Source organism: Mobula birostris, chromosome 4 (assembly GCF_030028105.1).
Source record: "Mobula birostris isolate sMobBir1 chromosome 4, sMobBir1.hap1, whole genome shotgun sequence".
In the NCBI taxonomy this organism is placed as follows: domain Eukaryota; kingdom Metazoa; phylum Chordata; class Chondrichthyes; order Myliobatiformes; family Myliobatidae; genus Mobula; species Mobula birostris.
Window position 1 is genome coordinate 78,712,990 of NC_092373.1, and position 6,235 is coordinate 78,719,224.

General features: G+C 44.4%; 1 pseudogene; it reads left to right on the top strand.

Annotated features, from left to right (window-relative positions):
- The first annotated feature begins 939 nt into the window (after window positions 1–939).
- Window positions 940–3,610, top strand: LOC140197036 (eukaryotic translation initiation factor 4E transporter pseudogene; annotated as a pseudogene).
- The last annotated feature ends 2,625 nt before the right edge of the window (window positions 3,611–6,235 follow it).

Genomic DNA, 6,235 nt, shown 5'->3' on the forward strand with positions numbered 1-6,235 from the left:
TCTCGTCCTGCTGAAGGATCTCGGCCTGAAATGTCGATTGTACGCTTTTCCATAGGTGCTGCCTGGTTTGCTGAGTTCCTCCAGCATTTTGTGTGTGTTGCTTATTATTACTGAGAGGTTCAGATTTTGTAATAGGAATCAAGAAGAAGGTGAGTCCATGTCACAGTTTGTGGAGGTGCTGAAGCAATTCCCTGGACTTTGTTTTTGGGCAGTCACTGAGTGATACATCATAAACTCCTCTGGGGTCTGTGTACTGAGGTAATTCAGAAAAGAATGCTGGTATTAGACTGCTGAAGCTGTGGCAATAAGGGACACATTGAATGTGCAGGTTAAAATAAAAAGACACTATCAACAAAAAAACGATTTTTGAAAAAAACATAAAGAGCTATGTGAGGACAGCTGTGTACCAAGGGAAGACTGAGTGACTCTCACTCTCGCTTTGCACTTTTAATCTTTTCAGTGCACAAAAACGGCTGTTAGGTGACCCCACAGCTGGATGGGGCCACATTGGAGATACAAGTAGACACGGGTGTTGAGATATTGCTGGTGCCAGATACATTACAAGGAGAAATTGAAGCATCTCACCCCAGAAGGAGCAAGGTTGACTTTAAAGACTTACACTGGTGAGGTTGTTCCAGTGGGGGCACTAGAACATGTTACAGTGGAGACTAATGGACAGGGGGACAAACTTGCACTGTACATTGTTAAAGGTAGTTATCCCGTAATTCTAGGTCAGTTGTGGTTGGAGCATATCAAACTGGACTGACACAAAGTGTACTTGATTGGAGGGAGCACTGGTCTACAAGAGGTATTGAAGAAACATGCAGAAGTATTCAATGAAGAACTGGACAGTATGAAAGGAATTCAGGAATTAAGCTGTCTCTTAAGCCTGGGTTCTTAGCGGAGTGGTGGAGGTGGCTGATGAGCCTCAGTGGCAGCATGGATAAAAAAGAATGGACTGAAGAAAAAGAACAATTAAATGATATAATAAAAATGTGTGGCATGAAGAAACCATATAGATATTCCAAGGAAATTAAAGAGTACCCATATGCAAAGCAGAGACCAGCATATCTTTTGGAAAAATATGACAGTGAAAAATATCTGCGAGCCTGAAAAGTGGTCCTTGTATCCCAGTTATGGCAGGAATTTGCCACTGGATGGAACTAAGAAGGCCTATGCTTCAGATTTGGAGAAAACAGTCCTCAAGTGAAGAATTGCAGATCCATGAGAGAGTAAAGGAAGAAGATCTTAATGTTGTACTCAGTCCTTAGTGCTGAAGCTTTAGCAGTGACTGTCATGTGACCAATACCTCCAATAGTTGACAACCTGGAAGCTCATTGGAAAATGAAGATGTCATGGTCCGGTCCATGACGTCTGTATTCCAGTTCACGGTCCGGTCCATGGACTCAGGACTCCGGGTCTTCCAGCTGTCCCTTGTTTGACTAAATCAAAAGCACCTGATTCCCATCTTTGGGCTTGCAATATAAGTAGCCTTGGGATTGGATGTGGGCTGTTGGTTTGTCTTGTCAGTCCCCCTTGGAGCAATCTGCTGATGAAACTATTTGTGATCTCAAGGCCTGGTTGGAGGACCACTGCTTCATGGAGCCTTGTTGCCACTTGTAGGAGTGGTCTTTGCGGTATGGATTTGGCTGTTTCCTGGGCCAGCTGAGTGGCTGCCAGCCACTCTGAGCTAGGTAGGGATCTGGCTGTTTCTGTAGCCAGCTAAGGTTTCTGGCTGAACTGAGACTTGGAGCTAACCTGGAGCAGAGATGGAACTGTCTGTTGTTCTTTGGTGTTTGTCTCTTGTCCTTGCCACTGTGGGGTAAGTCAGGATGTCTTGCTGTTGCCCTGTGGGGGGGGGGTCATGTCTTGTCTTGTCCTCTCCTCTGTGGGGCAAGTCAGGATGTATTGTTGCCCTGTGGGGGGACATGTCTTGTCTTTGCCTCTGTTGGGTAAGTCTGGCTGTCCTGCTGTTACCCAACAGATGGACCTGTCCCACCTTGGTGTGGAGAAGTTGAGTCCTGGCTTGTCTTAGGATAAGTCCTGGCTCTAGATCTATGTTCTGTGTTGTCTCATGTTAGTGTGTTAAAGATGAGTCCCAGCTTGTTGATGGATAAGTCCTGGCTCTATGTTGATGTTTAGATCCCAATTTGTCTCTGAGCTCTGAGAACCCAAGCCTTGACAATCCCACAGCCAAGCTCCAAGAACTCAAGCCAAACCTCAAGAACCAAGTCCCCAACCTCAAGCCATGTCATGTCCTTGCCTGGTTCTGGGGTCCGAGCCTGGGGCAGGGCCCAAGTTCTGGGTCCTTGTCCAGACTCGGAGTCCAGGCCTTGTCTCCTAGTCCATGGTTCCTAGTTCTGGTCCAGTTTTCCCTAGCCCACGTCTGCATTCTTGTACCTGCTCCTGGTCTGAATCCTGTCATGTCCCTACTCTAGGCAAGTCCTGTTCCTTGTACTTCAGTGTCTGTGTCTTACATTTGGGTCTGTTTCCAGCACCCCCTTGTGACAGAAGAGAATGAAAATTGGTTTGTGTTGCCAGCAGAGAAGTGGAAATATGCACATAATAACATAAAGAATCTTAGATCAGGATGGCAGAGACAAAGACCTGAATGACAGAGATGCTAAGGAAGGAAAGGAGTCTACAAGGAAAAGTGGTTTATGGAAGAGTCTGGTGATGTCAAACACATTTTTGGTGAGTGGAGTCGATGTGAAGTGGAACCAGAATAGTTTTCTGCTGGCCCCATTCAGCAATCGAAAACAGCAGAGCTAATACATAGGGTATTCTTTGATGATAAAGTGCTATTAGAGGATCTAAGATGGGCAAAGATATGGCAAAAGTGATCAGAAACTCTAAGTGTAGAATTCAATGGTGCTGCCCAAGCAGAATTACCTACAGTTTCTGCATCAGAAGCTGACTAAGAAATTCCCCAGGAAGCAGTACTACCTGAACCCTCATTGGAGGACTTTGACTTCAATAAGTTCTTCAATACGGAGAAAAGTGTACCTGGACTAGCATCAATGATTGAATTGGTGCTTGGTGAATGATCAGTGTCAATCAACTGGTTCAGTCAATGGTTTGCAAGAAACTTAAGTAGATCAGGTAGTCACTCCAGTAGCCCATGGCCTATCCTACATGAAGAACTTGATAGACTTGCTGGTCCGGAGCTGAGGATTCCAATCCCTGTCAAACAGCTTGGAAACTAGCTGGATCCCATTCTACCAGAAGAAAGTAATAAGGAGATTTTTAAAAAAGGTTTATATTTTAGAAATACTGCGTAAAGCAAATGTGAAACCACTGCTGTCCAGTCTCTTTGCCAACAAGGAGAAACTAATGGAGAGCTGACAGACTGGAGTAGTGTTTGTCTGCAGAAGAGGTGGAATCCGAACTGAAAGGTGTGAAAATAAAATCTGAGAGGAAGATTGCCACCCTGTTAATGATAGAACATCCATACTAGACTCTAACTGCATCTTGTGATCCTAAAACAAATGCAAAAAAAAAAAAAAAAAACACGGATATGACTACTTTCAATAAGCTATTTAGAAACAGAGAAAATAGGTGCAGGAGTAGGCCATTTGGCCCTTTGAGCCTGCACCGCCATTTATTATGATCATGGCTGATCATCCAACTCAGAACCCCGCCCCAGCCTTCCCTCCATACCCGCTGACCCCCGTAGCCACAAGGGCCATATCTAACTCCCTCTTAAATATAGCCAATGAACTGGCCTCAACTGTTTCCTGTGGCAGAGAATTCCACAGATTCACCACTCTCTGTGTGAAGAAGTTTTTCCTAATCTCGGTCCTAAAAGGCTTCCCCTCCATCCTCAAACTGTGACCCCTCGTTCTGGACTTCCCCAACAGTGGGAACAATCTTCCTGCATCTAGCCTGTCCAATCCCTTTAGGATCTTATACGTTTCAATCAGATCCCCCTTAATCTTCTAAATTCCAACGAGTACAAGCCCAGTTCATCCAGTCTTTCTTCATATGAAAGTCCTGCCATCCCAGGAATCAATCTGGTGAACCTTCTCTGTACTCCCTCTATGGCAAGGATGTCTTTCCTCAGATTAGGGGACCAAAACTGCGCACAATACTCCAGGTGTGGTCTCACCAAGGCCTTGTACAACTGCAGTAGTACCTCCCTGCTCCTGTACTCAAATCCTCTTGCTATAAATGCCAGCATACCATTTGCCTTTTTCACCGCCTGCTGTACCTGCATGCCCACTTTCAATGACTGGTGTATAATGACACCTAGGTCTCGTTGCACCTCCCCTTTTCCTAATCGGCCACCATTCAGATAATAATCTGTTTTCCTATTTTTGCCACCAAAGTGGATAACTTCACATTTATCCACATTAAATTGCATCTGCCATGAATTTGCCCACTCACCCAACCAATCCAAGTCACCCTGCATCCTCTTAGCATCCTCCTCACAGCTAACACTGCCACCCAGCTTCGTGTCATCCGCAAACTTGGAGATGCTGCATTTAATTCCCTCATCCAAGTCATTAATATATATTGTAAACAACTGGGGTCCCAGCACTGAGTCTTGCGGTACCCCACTAGTCACTGCCTGCCATTCTGAAAAGGTCCTGTTTATTCCCACTCTTTGCTTCCTGTCTGCTAACCAACTCTCCACCCACACCAATACCTTACCCCCAATACCGTGTGCTTTAAGTTTGCACACTAATCTCCTGTGTGGGACCTTGTCAAAAGCCTTCTGAAAATCCAAATACACCACATCCACTGGTTCTCCCCTATCCACTCTACTAGTTACATTCTCAAAAAAATTCTATGAGATTCGTCAGACATGATTTTCCTTTCACAAATCCATGCTGACTTTGTCCGATCATTTCACCGCTTTCCAAATGTGCTGTTATCACATCCTTGATAACTGACTCCAGCAGTTTCCCCACCACCGACGTTAGGCTAACCAGTCTATAATTCCCCGGTTTCTCTCTCCCTCCTTTTTTAAAAAGTGGAGTTACATTAGCCACCCTCCAATCCTCAGGAACTAGTCCAGAATCTAACGAGTTTTGAAAAATTATCACTAATGCATCCACTATTTCTTGGGCTACTTCCTTAAACACCCTGGGATGCAGACCATCTGGCCCTGGGGATTTATCTGCCTTCAATCCCTTCAATTTACCTAACACCACTTCCCTACTAACATGTATTTCGCTCAGTTCCTCCATCTCACTGGACCCTCTGTCCCCTACTATTTCTGGAAGATTATTTATGTCCTCCTTAGTGAAGACAGAACCAAAGTAATTATTCAATTGGTCTGCCATGTCCTTGCTCCCCATAATCAATTCTCCTGTTTCTGTCTGCAGGGGACCTACATTTGTCTTTACCAGTCTTTTCCTTTTTACATATCTATAAAAGCTTTTACAGTCTGTTTTTATGTTGCCTGCCAATTTTCTCTCATAATCTTTTTTCCCCTTCCTAATTAAGCCCTTTGTCCTCCTCTGCTGAACTCTGAATTTCTCCCAGTCCTCAGGTGAGCCACTTTCTCTGGCTAATTTGTATGCTTCTTCTTTGGAATTGATACTATCCCTATTTTCTCTTGTCAGCCACGGGTGCACTACCTTCCTTGATTTATTCTTTTGCCAAACTGGGATGAACATTTGTTGCAGTTCATCCATGCAACCTTTAAATGCTTGCCATTGCATATCCACCGTCAATCCTTTAAGTGTCATTTGCCAGTCTATCTTAGCTAATTCACGTCTCATACCTTCAAAGTTTCCCCTCTTTAAGTTCAGAACCTTTGTTTCTGAATTAACTATGTCACTCTCCATCTTAATGAAGAATTCCACCATATTATGGTCACTCTTACCCAAGGGGCCTCTCATGACAAGATTGCTAATTAACCCTTCCTCATTGCTCAAAACCCAGTCCAGAATAGCCTGCTCTCTAGTTGGTTCCTCGACATGTTGGTTCAAAAAACCATCCCGCATACATTCCAAGAAATCCTCTTCCTCAGCACCTTTACCAATTTGGTTCACCCAATCTACATGCAGATTGAAGTCATCCATTATAACTGCTGTTCCTTTATTGCACACATTTCTAATTTCCTGTTTAATACCATCTCCGACCTCACTACTACTGTTAGGTGGCCTGTGCACAACTCCCACCAGCGTCTTCTGCCCCTTAGTGTTACGCAGCTCTACCCATATCGATTCCACATCTTCCCGGCTTATGTCCTTCCTTTCTATTGTGTTAATCTCTTCTTTAACCA